This window comes from Chiloscyllium plagiosum, unplaced genomic scaffold (assembly GCF_004010195.1).
Source record: "Chiloscyllium plagiosum isolate BGI_BamShark_2017 unplaced genomic scaffold, ASM401019v2 scaf_52, whole genome shotgun sequence".
Classification (NCBI taxonomy): domain Eukaryota; kingdom Metazoa; phylum Chordata; class Chondrichthyes; order Orectolobiformes; family Hemiscylliidae; genus Chiloscyllium; species Chiloscyllium plagiosum.
The window spans coordinates 684,135-698,013 of NW_025215381.1; the positions used below are offsets into that span (position 1 = coordinate 684,135).

The 13,879-nt window shown below is 42.7% G+C and overlaps 1 protein-coding gene across 5 annotated transcripts in view; it reads right to left on the minus strand.

Moving 5' to 3' along the window:
- Positions 1 to 13,879, minus strand: part of LOC122548353 (misshapen-like kinase 1) — a 298,781-nt gene that overhangs the window by 283,523 nt on the left and 1,379 nt on the right. The gene's annotated exons all lie outside the window — the stretch shown is intronic.

Genomic DNA, 13,879 nt, shown 5'->3' on the forward strand with positions numbered 1-13,879 from the left:
TGGTCGCCTCACTTTAGGAAAGATGTGGAAGCTTTGGAGAGGGTGCAGAGAAGATTTACCAGGATGTTGCCTGGAATGGAGAATAGGTCGTACGAGGATAGGTTGAGAGCGCTAGGCCTTTTCTCATTGGAACGGCAAAGGATGAGGGGTGACTTGATAGAGGTTTATAAAATCATGAGGGGCATGGATAGGGTAAATAGACAAAGTCTTTTCCCTGGGGTGGGGGAGTCCAGAAAAGGTACAGGGGGGATGTCAGGGGTAGGTTCTTTACCCAGAGAGTGGTGGGGGCATGGAATGCGCTGCCTGTGGGAGTGGCAGAGTCAGAATCATTGGCGATCTTTAAGCGACAATTGGATAGGTACATGGATGGGTGCTTAAGCTAGGACAAATGTTCGGCACAACATCGTGGGCCGAAGGGCCTGTTCTGTTCTGTGCTGTATTGTTCTATGTTCTATGTTTTATGTTCTGTTCCTCGGCCTCTGATAAGCCAGTTCTGTAGCAATCTTACCACCTCACTGTGGATCCCACATGGCTTCACATTTTGTATCATCCTGCCATGAGGGATCTCAAAGGCCCTATTAAATTCAATGCAGACAACATCCACCATCCTATTCTTGATCATCTTTGTGACTTCCTCAAGAAACTCATTCCCCACATAATGCCATGCTACCTAACTCCAGTAAGTCCATATTTTTCCAAGTGACTCTAAATCCTATCCCTAAAAATCTTCTTCAATAATTTCCCTACCATTAACACAAGGCTGTATTTGCTCTCATCATCCCTGTTGCCCTTCTTAAACAAGGGGTAGCAACGTTGAATATCCTCCATTCCTCTGAGACCTCTTCTGTGACTAAAGAAGATACATAGATTTCATATAAGGCCCTAGCAATTTCCTCCCTCAGCATTCTGGGATAGAACTAATCAGGTCCTGGAGACCTGTCTACCTTAATGCCTTTCAAACATCCAACAGCACCACCTTTTTTATATTAACAACAGAATTAGTGATACAGATGGGTATTCAGAACAATCAACTTTAACATGATCACAATTAATTCCAGTTTTATTTTTACTGAATTCGAATTTCACCATCTGCCACAATGGGAATCAAACCCATATTCCCAGATCATTAGCTTCTGGATTACTAGCCCAGTGACATTATCACTACTGCACCACCACCACCTTTAAATACTTAGCATCTGTTTTCACAAAAAGCACTAATTACAACTAACTCCACGTGGCTAGCTTTCTTGTCTCTAATCAGGCTTATTCTTTCCTGAGTTATTCCCTTGCTCTTTGCGTTTATAAAACAACTTTGAGGATACTTCAATGTTATTTGCCAATATTATTTCATGTCATCTTTGCTTTCCCAATTTTTATGAAAATATTGAGGCCCGAGCATCCGTTGTACATTGCCATTAAAACGGCCCGACAAAAGTAGGTGACCAGTGAGAAATATTTCAGACAGAATTGATGTAGGCATGCAGAGAACATGCCTGTACCTCTTCCAACATAGCCAGAGCATCTCACCCTTCCCAAATAAACACCCAATACATTGGAAAGGCATCAATATAACACCTCTAATAATGCAACTGCTTCTAAGTTATGTGATTTATAGTGCTTCCAAGAACTAGGCTTAAAGGAATGCTACCCAGGCACAGTTTATCGATTTAGTAATACAGATGAACGTGTGATTGAAGTTAATTGGATTCAAATGGTCAAAAAAATTAGGGGAAAACCAGAGGCTTCCTCATTAAAGCCAAACTAAATCTTTCTTTCCTGAAAGATTACCAAAGGTCATGTGATAGCATCAAGCCTTGACTTCAACGTAACATGAACATTGACCTCAGTTAGGCTCAAAATCTCAATGCACTGGCATTAAAAAAACCTTTACACAGACACCAAGCAGATAAACCTTAACTATTAGACTTCATTTTGCCACCCATCACATTCCACACAATGTGAGAATTTTCATTCGCTATCATGGGTAAGCGAACAACTAGATTCAGGAAAGGAAGCTGCATTGTTAGTCCCTTTTCAGTTAGTACTTGCTTTTGTGTGAAACAGAAACTGAAACCCAGAGTTTAACAAAGCCCAAATCTCTCAGTTTCTCCAGATGAAAATTGGGCTTCATATGTCCGCTCGGGTGGAAAATCAGATGATGATATCGCACAATGTGAAAATGAACACTGGATTTTTTCAAACACCCTAAACAATAACTGCTCCCTGAACCATCACCTCAAATGAGCTCCCTTAGAGTATCTTGTAATTATGTGCAACTCGCCATCTGCAACACTTTAAAAATAACTCTCTGGTAGTGAAGCTCTTTGGGAAGTTCTAAATGCGTGACCAAGTGCTGCATGAACACAAGTTCTTTTTTTAAAAATCTGCATTTGAAACAAAATTTTCTGTTCCTTCCACAGGTACATCAGCTCCTGATATTTCTAGTTGCTTCTCCGAGCTCCAGAAGGCAACCACAGGTTGTTCTGGTATAATGTAGCAGCTGTGTTCCTGTGCAACGCACGCTATAGAAAATGCGCTGTAGTAGATCACTAAAGAAGAAAGCTATGCCCATGCAGTAGAACGTTCGTGTCATCCAAACAACACCGACAATTTGTCAATCGCATTATAGCCAATTCGCACTGACGAAATGCACGTTGTAACAGAGAAAGCATGGTTGGGTAATATTTTCGGAGCTGTCTGCAGCCTGTAATATAGATGACCAATCTCCATTATGGCGTGAGATTGCACTCAGCAGGTCCCATGTAATTAAAAACACAACACTTTTACAGAATCCAAAACTTGATGGTAACTCAAGAGAAGTCTGGCAAGCAGACATCGAAGAGATTCAAAATCTGCACTCACACAGAGAATACTGGACCAAGGAGCACAAGTAGGAGGCGGTCATTCAGCTCTCAAGCCTTTTCCACCTTTAAATAAGATCAGGGCTGATCTGGATGTGGTCTCAATTCCTTTTTCCTGTCTGTCCCACACAGTTACCTTGACTCCCTTATCAATCAAAAATTTTAAAAAAAAAGAATAGGCTCTCAAAATCTCCAACAAAAACAGATATTGGTCAAGAAACTCAGCAGGTCTAGCAGTATCTGTGGAGAGAAAGCAGATTTTCAGCTCCGAATGAGGAATACTGGACTCAGATATTGTCTCCCCTTCCTTTCTATAGCTGCCAGACCTGCTGAGATTCTCCAGCAATTTCTGCTTTTGAATCAAAAATTGAGATCAGCTTGGAATAAATTCAATTACCCAGACTCCACTGCTTACTGGGGAAGAAAATTCCACAGATAAGCAACCCTCAGAAAAGGTTTATTTCCTCATTTCAGCTAAGGCAAATTCTCTTGCTCTTAAATAATGCCTTTTATTTCTAGTTTTTTAAAAGGAAATGTCTTACATAGAACATCAAATAGTACAGCACAATGCTATGTGAAACACAACGTCAAATTAAATCAATCCCTTCTGCATGCCATTGGTCCATATCCCTTCATTCCTTGCATTTTCATGTGCTTCTCTAAAATCCCTTAAACGCTCCTAGTGTATCTGCTGCCACCACCACCACCACTACCCCTGGCAGCGCAATCCAGAATCCAACCACTCTTCATATAAAAAAGGTCCCTCACACCTCCCTTTAAAAACTTCCCCCTTCTCACCCTAAATGCCTCCTTTTTCTTGGTATCATCCCTCAAGTTGTTCAATGTTTCGTAAGATCACCTCTCATTCTTCTAAAGCCCTTAATCTTAGGAGTTAAGTGGACTATTTCAACACAATTCTGTTTATTTTTCAAACAAGGAGACCAACCAAAGTCACACAGCTGCTTTATCACTTGTGTGGCTCAGAGATGATGAGCAATTCCAGTCACACTTACAAACAAAAATTAGCAGTTTGACATAAGGGAATTTGCTGCCCACCTCCCTGGCATATTCAGCACTGGCATAGAGGACCTGTACAAATCCAATTAATCCAAAGCAATTTTTCCTTAAATTGCACCAACATTGAGACACCTCAAATCATTGATTTCATTGCCCATGAAACAAATCCATGAGGCTTGAACAAAAGCGAGGAGACTGACCATGCTCTTCAAGATAATACAAATATCATATAATTTCTAGGTTTTAAAAGAGACTACCATTTTTGTTGGATCTTTAGATGTGGGAGTTGCTGGGCAGTTTCTCAGCATTAATTGCCATCCCCAAATGTTCCTGAATGAAGTGGCTTATTCAGCCACTTCAGGGGACAGTTAGGAGGCAAATACACTTGTGTTTGGAGTCAGAGATAGAGCTTTCCTTTCTTAAAAAAAGAACAACAGTGAACCCGATGAATTTTTACAATTGGTGGTGATTAAACGGTCACCATTAGACAAGACATTTATTCCAGATTTTCTTTTTTTTAAAAAGCTGAATTTAAATTTCAAAATAGGTTTATGTTGTGAAGGGATATGAACCATATCCCCAGAATATTTAACCAACGTTTTGGATAACTAATCCAGTGACATTCCAGGACACCACTATCAGGGACCATGTCATTGCCAAAAGATCACAATGACATGATTTTGTTTCTTTAAATTATTATGTCACTCAAAATTTCACTTGGTTTAAGACATTCTCAATGAGATGCTGAACTTATTTCTCAATGGGGTGTGGTATTACCATCAGACTGCTAATCCAAAGACCCAAGAAATGTTCTGGGAACCTGGATGCGAATCCTGCCACAGTAGATGGCTGTACTGAAATCAATATAAACAAGATCTGAAATTAAGATATCCAGTCCCTCTACACCTCCATCCGCCATGACCAGGGCCTCCAAGCCCTCCGTTTCTTCCTCTCCCGGCGTCCCCATCGACGCCACCTTGTGTTCCCACAAGAAAGTTGAACAGTTCATCAACTTCACCAACACATTCCACCTTGACCTTAAATTCACTTGGACCATCTGACACCTCCCTCCCCTTCCTGGACCTCTCCATCTTCGTCAACGATAACCGACTCACCTCCTCCCACCCGACCTCCTGCAGAAATGCTATCCCATATTCCCAATTCCTCTGCCTCCACTGCATCTGCTCCCAGAAGGACCAGTTCCACCACATAACATACCAGATGGCCTCCTTCTTTAAAGAAAGCAACTTCCCCTCCCTTGTGGTTGAAGATGCCCTCCAACCCATCTCATCCACGTCCCGCACCTCCGCCCTCGAAACCTACACCTTCAACCGTAACAAGGACAGAACCCCCTGGTCCTCACCTTGTACTCCACCAACCTCCGCATAAATCGCATCACCCGCCGACATTTCTGCCACCTACAAATGGACCCCACCACCAGGGATATATTTCCCTCCCCCCCCAAAGGAGCCTTCCACATCCAAAGTTTCACCTGCACTTCCACCCATGTCATTTACTGTATCTATAGCTCCTGATGAAGTCTCCTCTACATTGGGGAGACCAGACACCTCCTCACAGAGCGCTTCAGAGAACATCTCTGGGACACCACACCCATCAACCCCACCATCCCATGGACAAACATTTCAACTCCCCCTCCCACTCTGCCGAGGACATGCAGATCCTGGGCCTCCTCCACCGCTGCTCCTTCACCACCAGACGTCTGGAGGAAGAATGACTCATCTTTCACCTCAGAACCCTTCAACCTCATGTCATCAATGTAGGCATCACCAGTTTCCTCATTTCCCCTACCTTATACCAGTTCCAACCTTCTCGCTCAGCACCATCCTCATGACCTGTCCCACCTGTCAATCTTCCTTCCCACCTACCGCTCCACCCTCCTCTCCAACCTAACACCTGCCTCACCACCTCCATCTACTTACGGCACTTCAGCTACCTTCTCCCCAGTCCCACCCCCCATCCCAGCTCTTCGGACGCTGCCTGGCCTGCTGTCTTTTCCAGCACTCTGAAATTAAGAATCTAGTGATGACCACGAAACCATTGGCGATTGTTGAAAAACCCATCTGGGTCACTAATGCCATGTAGGGAAGGGAAACTGTCATGCTTACCCAGTCTAGCCTACACGTGACTCCAGAGCCACAACAATGTGGTTTACTTTTAGTTGACTACTGGGCAATTAGAAATGATCGATAATTGCTGGTCTGGCCAGCAATGTCCTGATCCCATGAATACAAATTCCATAAACAACTTCCAACCCTTCAGATTCAATATTATTATTTCATCCCATCATTCTCTATGTAACAAAGCAAGTTCTAGTTTTTGCAGCATAAGCACATGGGGAAACTTTAAATATTGCCCAACAAAACTTCTAGGTGAACATAAACATCTGAACTGCATTGTAAACGTTACATCGACCTTTTCCAAATCAAAAAACACCTTATAATAGGTACAGGAAGTATTAACTTAGGAATTTGTCCCCAGTGTTACTGAAAAGTCAATTGTGCGCCAGCAGGAAGTACCTCTTTTGATTGGTTTCCTTTGGTGTTTTGAAATGAACCGCAGATTCCTTAAAGTAAAATACTTGACTATTACATCAAAATAAAACTTCCTACTGCACCATACAATACACTAGAGGACAAGGAGTTTCCAGAAACTCAAGTGTTTTAAATCAGACACTTTATGACTCATATAAAGTGCCTCTCCTGCCACCTCTTGAAGGCCTGGACTTGCATTTTTGCAATACCTTCAGTAAAATATCCCAAGCAGCACTACAGATGAATTGATATGATTGTTGGAGGAAGTGAGGTGAGCCTGGTCTCACCCACTGGTACAACAGACTTAAAGGATTTAAAGCTTTCACATCGACAATTTGATCTTAGAATTATTGATGTAATTCACTCTGACCCATAAAAGATATTAGACCAGGTGACCAAAAAGGGGCTCAAGGAGCAAACTGTAGGCACAGCAGCAATAGTACAGGCACCTGTATAATGGAAAGAAGAATCTTCTAAATGGCAAAAAACCAGCAAGCACAATTGTGATGAATGAGCAAGACTTGTTATGTTGGGACACGAGCAGCAGACTTTCAGAGGAGCTCAAGTTTAGAGGGTGGGAGATTGGAGGTCAGCCAAGAGCACTTGAGAATGGCAGAATTGAGAGCCAACAAAAGGACACGACTTCAGAAACTGCTGAACTGAGGCAGGGATGGAGGTTGGGTGCCTTTAGGCAGCGCTAGAGAATCAAATTGTTTCGGTAACTAAAAAAGTCATGCTGTTAAAGTATTTCACCCCTCACTCCTCAGGACAAACACAAGAATATCAAATTCCAAAGGGAACCAGAATTTATACTGAATTTATACTGAATGAGAAGAAAGTGCGAGCAAATCATCTTTGATCATTCAAAGTGCTGCCATAGACAATGCACCAGTAAACTGAAACTGCAGGGTAAACAAGCTGAAGTTGTTGTTCACATTGGTGCAAATGACATAGCTAGGAAGATTGACCAATGTTTTGCAATGACAATTCAGGGAGTTAGGTAGAAAACTAAAAAGCAAGACATCTAGAGTTGTAATCTCAGGATTACTCCCCATGCCACATGCTACTGAGGTTAGAAACAGTGACATAATACAATTGAACATGCAGCTAAAGAGATGATGTAGGGGGTACAGCTTCAGATAACTGGATCATTGGGATATTCTCCATGGAAGATGGAATCTGCACAAGAAGAACCGTTGCACCAATATCCTGGCAAGGAGGTGTGACAGTGCCACGTGAAAGGGTTTAAACTTGTGTGGCAGAGGATTGGAAACCAAAACAGCAGGTCAATAAGTGTAGAGATAGGGGAAGAATTCGAGACTAGGGCAAACATAGCTATGAGGAAGAACTGTCAGGGAGAGGTTGCTGAGCTCAGTGAAAATGGAGGTTTGAACTGTATTCGCTTCAATGCAAGCTGTATAACACATAAAATGGATGAATTTAGAGCCTGGACTAATGCAGGCAATTATGATGTTGTTGCTATCACAGAGACATGGTTTAAAAAGGGACAGGATTGGCAGCTTAACATTACGGAAAAAATAATTATTTAGATGGGACAGAGAAAGAAGCAAAAAGAGGTGGTGGGGGGCGCAGAGAGTTGCATTACCAGTTAGGAAGCAAATTACAGCTGTACTGAAGTAGGACACCCTGGAGGGATCCTGCAGTGAGGTATTTCGGTAGAGCTAAGGAAGAGAAAGGGTGCAATCACAATGCTGGGATTGTACTACAGACAGCAATTCAGGCAGCATCCGAGGACAGGCAAAATCGACGTTTCGGGCAAAAGCCCTTCATCAGGAATAAAGGCAGAGAGCCTGAAGCGTGGAGAGATTATCTCTCCATGCTTCAGGCTCTCTGCCTTTATTCCTGATGAAGGGCTTTTGCCCGAAACGTCGATTTTGCCTGTCCTCGGATGCTGCCTGAATTGCTGTGCTCTTCCAGCACCACTGATCCAGAATCTGGTTTCCAGCATCTGCAGTCATTGTTTTTACCTTGTACTACAGACATCCTAGCAGCCAACAGGAGACAGAGAAAGAGATAAGTAGTCAGATTCTGGAAAGATGTGAAAATAACATGGTTGTTGTGGTGGGCGATTTTAACTTCCCCTACACTGACTGTGACTCCCTTAGTACCCAGGGTTTGAATGGTGAGCAATTTGTTAGGTATATCCAGAGAGTCTTTTGAAACAATATTGGGATAGTCCAATGAGGGAGGTGCCATACTGTACCTGGTATTGGGAAATGAGCACAGTCAAGTGATCAAAGTTTCAATGGGGGAGCATTTCGGGAATAGTGACTATTACTGTGTACATTTTCAGATAATTATGGATAAGGACAAGCATGGAGGTGTTAAACTAGGGGAAGACCAATTATAACCAAATTAAGAAAGAATTGCAGAATGTGGATTGGAAGCGAGCGTTTGAGGGCAAATCCACATCTGATATGTGGGAGCCTTTTAAAAACCAGCTGATTAGAATGCAGAAAGGCACGTTCCTGTGAAAATGAAGGCCAGGAATGGCAGGAAGCAGGAACCTTGAATGACAAGGGAATTTATCAGCCTTGTTCAAAAAAAAAACATATCAAAAGTCTAGGCAACTAAAAACAGACAGACAGTCTTTGAAGAATATGGAGAAAGTAAGAAGGAGCTCATCAAATAGGGAGGCTGCAGGGCTAAAGAGGCCATGAAATCTCAAGGCATTTTATACACATATTAGGAGCAAGAGGATAATGAGGGAAAGGACAGACCCATTTGAGGAGACAGAAGGGAGGTTACGTGTGGAACCCAAGGAAGTGGGGGAGATCCTTAATGAGTACTGTAAATACTACAGTAAAAGTTAACCTCACATAGAAGTTGACCCACTATTTTCGGCCAAAAAATCTGAAACTTTCCATACATCTCGTGTAAAAGTCAACCTTAGTTCTTCACAGATCAATATTTGTGAGTCAAAATATTATCCTGCACAAAAATGTTACAATAAGGAATTTTTTTTTCACATCAAAATTTTTTTTTGATGTACAATTCACACCAATTTGGCATGCAAGTTTAAGATGCATCAGGTCAGAGTTAGGTGACAGCCTTCCCATGTGTACAGCTCAGCTTGTTTTTTTTGTTGCTTCTTTTATTCGTTGAGAAATCAATTGGGGTTCTGCTAATGATATGGTATTTTGGACTGTAGCATGAATTTCAACCCCTCAAAAGTAGTATCTATGTAATAGTCAACCCCATAAATTAAACCTTTAAAAAAAAAAAAATCAAAAAAAAAACTTTACTTTTACACAGGTATATATGGTACTTTACATCGGTATTCACCAAACAGAGGGACAAGAGAGATGCTGAGATTAGGGAAAGGTGTGTGAATACTCTCGAGCAGGTCAATGTAATGATGGAGGAAGTGTTGGGTGTCTTGAAATACACTGAAGTAGAAAAATCCCCAGAACCAGATGGGAACTATCCCAGGATACTGTGAGAGGCAAGGGAAGAAATAGTTGAAGGTTTTAACAGATATCTTTGGCCTCAGGCAAGGTTCCAAAGGTCTGCAGAATGGCCAATGTCATTCCTTTGATCAAGAAAGGAAATAGAAATAATCCAGATAATTACAGGATGGTGCACCTAACGTCAGTGGTGAAGCTACTGAGAGGCAGGATTTATTCACATTTGGAAGCGAATGGACTTGTTAGCGACAGGATTGCAGATTTGGGCATAGAAATGGCAGACGGAATTTTGGAAGATCAAATTCAAGTGTGAATTATATAATAAATGGCAGAACCCTTCCGAGCACTGACATACAAAGGGATCTGGGTGTTCAGGTCCACAAATCCCTAAAAGGGGCAACACAAGTAGATAACGTGGTCAAGAAAGCATATAGCACGCCTGCCTACATTGGCTGGGTGCTAAATATAAAATTTGGTGAGTTACATAACAGCTGTGTAAAATTTTAGTTAGGCCACAGTTGGAAATTGCATGCAGTTCTGGTCACAACACTACCAGAAGGATGCGGATACTTTGGAGAAGGTGCAACAAGAATCAAGTAGGACACCAATCACAAAGAAGTTCGCACTGATTCAGTAAAGAATGCGCTGAAATACATAACCAAGCATCAATTTATTGCAAAAACAAAAGCTGTTTTCTAACTTCCAGTATTTAATCAAAAAACATTCTTGATACCTGTGGCACAACAAATCAAAGGCAATGGAGAGAGACATGGGTGAGGGGGAGGAAGTGAGGAAGCAGAAGATATGCTGGAGAGAGGAGCATCATCATACACATGTGCACGAGCAACAGTCTAGAAAGGAAACCATTAATATCAGTCAACATATATCCTAGAACAGGAAACTGGTCATCAAGTAGTTGGATGACAAACTGTTATCAACACATTTTCAAACGATTTCATGAGCCACAGTGTGTGGGTAAGAAATAAAAAGGACAAAGGATTGATCCTTCAGGAAATCCAGCAGTTGGAGAGGGATTAGAAAGAGAAGCTACAGCCAGAGATTCTTTAGCAATGACTGAATGAGTAAGCAAGAGCAGGCAGTGCCACTACAGAGGAGTTGTTGGAGGATAAATGATTTGGTCAGTCCTGTCTAAGATTGTAGACAGATCAAAAACAGGAAGGATTGATAGATCGTCATAACCAGTTTCTCTTGGATGTTTGCGACTTGAACAAAAGTTGCCTCAGGGTTGTTGCAGGGAAAGAAAACATTTTGGAAGTGTACAAAGATGCAGTTGTGCAAAGCAACAGGACAAGTTCTTTGTCCTTGGGTGGAGCTTTTTCCAGAACTAGAGGGCATAAGTTTACGATGAGGGGGTGAAAATTTAAAAGGGACCCAAGGGGCAACATTTTCACGCAGAGGGTAGTACATCTGTGAAATGAGCTGCCAAAGAAAGTGGTGGAAGCTGGTACAATTACAACATTTAAAAGGCATCTGGATGGGGATATGAATAGGAAGGGTTTAGATGGATATGGGCCAAGTGCTGGCAAATGGGACTACATCAGTTTCAGATATGTGTTGGGCATGGACAAGTTGGACCAAAGGATCTGTTTCCATGCTCTTTGGACTTGAACTGTGATAACACCTTCAAGGACTTTGGAGAAGTAAAAGCAATGGTTTACAGTTTGCAAAGACCAGTATTTTTCTCCTCCTGAATTTTTTAATACTGTGTTTTAGGAGTTGGGGGTGGGGGGGGAAGCACAAAGAGATGGTCTGATTGAAAAGGGAACCATTAACATCCACGAACATACTGCCCAAGAGATAATCAGGCAGCCAAATAGCACACTTATCAATAGTTCTAACAGCCGGATTTAAGTGACTCAGTAGGTCAAATGATTGCTTCTGAATCATATGGTTGTGTGTTCAAGCCTAGACTCCAGAACCTGACTGCAAACGTTGTGCCTGACACACCTGTACAGAAATGACGTAGTGCTGTATTGTTAGAGAGACATTCATTCTCATGAAATGTTGAACTTAGGACCAATTCGCTCATCTGGACACATATAAATAAACTTTTATAACAGAAGAACACAGATACTTCTCACATTTATTAGCCAAGATTTAGGACTTAAGAACAGCAAAGTTACGCTGCAACAGTATGAAGTGCATGGTCAGGGTAGAGAGGAAGAAATGTATTTTCCCTTGATGCAGGGATCAATGAGTAGGGTGGGTGACACAGATTTTAAAGCAAAGGGCAGAAGGTTTAGCAGAGTGAGGGGAAAAATTCTTTCATCCAGAGGGATTGCGGGAGTTTAAAACTCACTGCCTGTAATGGCGATTGAGACAGAAACCTTCCTAATATTGAAGAATTAATTAGATGCATCCTTGTGAAGCCAGGACAGACAAGGCTGGAAAACAAGATGAGAACAGCTTGGTGCTCGTTTTTGACTAGTGTGAACATGGGGGGCTATAGATCTGACTCTCACACAAAGGGAGCAAAAAATTCACAACACAATTGCCAAAATACCAGTGAAATTCCTTGGAAAATCCATGTAACAAAAGGGCTGTTATCAAGCACTGTAAACCTACAGCCCTAGATATAAACCAACAATGCTAGAACGAAATGCCTAAAATGCCAACAAAAAGTTTGGAAACATCAAGAGAGAGAAAGAACTTGTTTTACCCAAAAACCATTTTTAGAAGTTACACATCGAACAAACCTCAAGAGTAACGCTTGGAGAAAGCAAAATTCTAAAAGGTGCACAGTTGGGTAGGGTCAATCGGGTCATCTGTACCTATGAGCTTCTGTTATAGTCATGGGGTGATTACAGTGCTGGAGATCATTCAGCCCCTCAAATACATGCAGGCAGATAATATCAAAGGATGCTGGCAAACAAATGATCAGAAATGCCTTGCAGAGAGAACGAGGAAATGCAATACTAGGGTTCAACCCGACTATTTAGACACTAAAATTCAGCTGGAATCATCACAGATGATAGATTACAAGGAAGTCAATCCCAAAAAAGTAAAAAAAGGGCACAATTATTTAGATGTCGCTTGGCACAATATATGAAATAAAAGGGGCATCTGAATGTTTAAACAGTACAATATAGATCAACATCAAACAAATGTGAAAGGCTATAATGCGAATGTATAATAGAGGCCCCTAAAATAATGAAACACAATCTTATTTAAAAGCCAAGAAAACTAATTGCAAATAACTATGTTGGTTTCCCCAAAATATATAAGATAATTAAATTTTAATTTTATACATTACTTGACAAATTTCTAAAAGCCTCCATCCCACCTTTGTTATGTAAAAGGCATGGCATGTAGCTGCCTTAAGATGGGATGCTGTTCAAAAAGAACAAAGCAAGGGAACAGGGTTGGGGAGAGGGAGCAGGGTTGGGGAGAGGGAGCAGGGTTGGGGAGAGGGAGCAGGGTTGGGGAGAGGGAGCAGGGTTGGGGAGGGAACCGAGAGTTGGGGAGAGGGAGCAGGGTTGGGGAGAGGGAGCAGGGTTGGGGAGAGGGAGCAGGGTTGGGGAGAGGGAGCAGGGTTGGGGAGAGGGAGCAGGGTTGGGGAGAGGGAGCAGGGTTGGGGAGAGGGAGCAGGGTTGGGGAGAGGGAGCAGGGTTGGGGAGAGGGAGCAGGGTTGGGGAGAGGGAGCAGGGTTGGGGAGAGGGAGCAGGGTTGGGGAGAGGGAGCAGGGTTGGGGAGAGGGAGCAGGGTTGGGGAGAGGGAGCAGGGTTGGGGAGAGGGAGCAGGGTTGGGGAGAGGGAGCAGGGTTGGGGAGAGGGAGCAGGGTTGGGGAGAGGGAGCAGGGTTGGGGAGAGGGAGCAGGGTTGGGGAGAGGGAGCAGGGTTGGGGAGAGGGAGCAGGGTTGGGGAGAGGGAGCAGGGTTGGGGAGAGGGAGCAGGGTTGGGGAGGGAACCGAGAACCGTGAGATGGGGGTGGGAGGGGGGAGATTAACAGGAAACTGAGAGGGAGGCTGGGGAGGAGGGGCAAAAATGGGAGACAATACTGG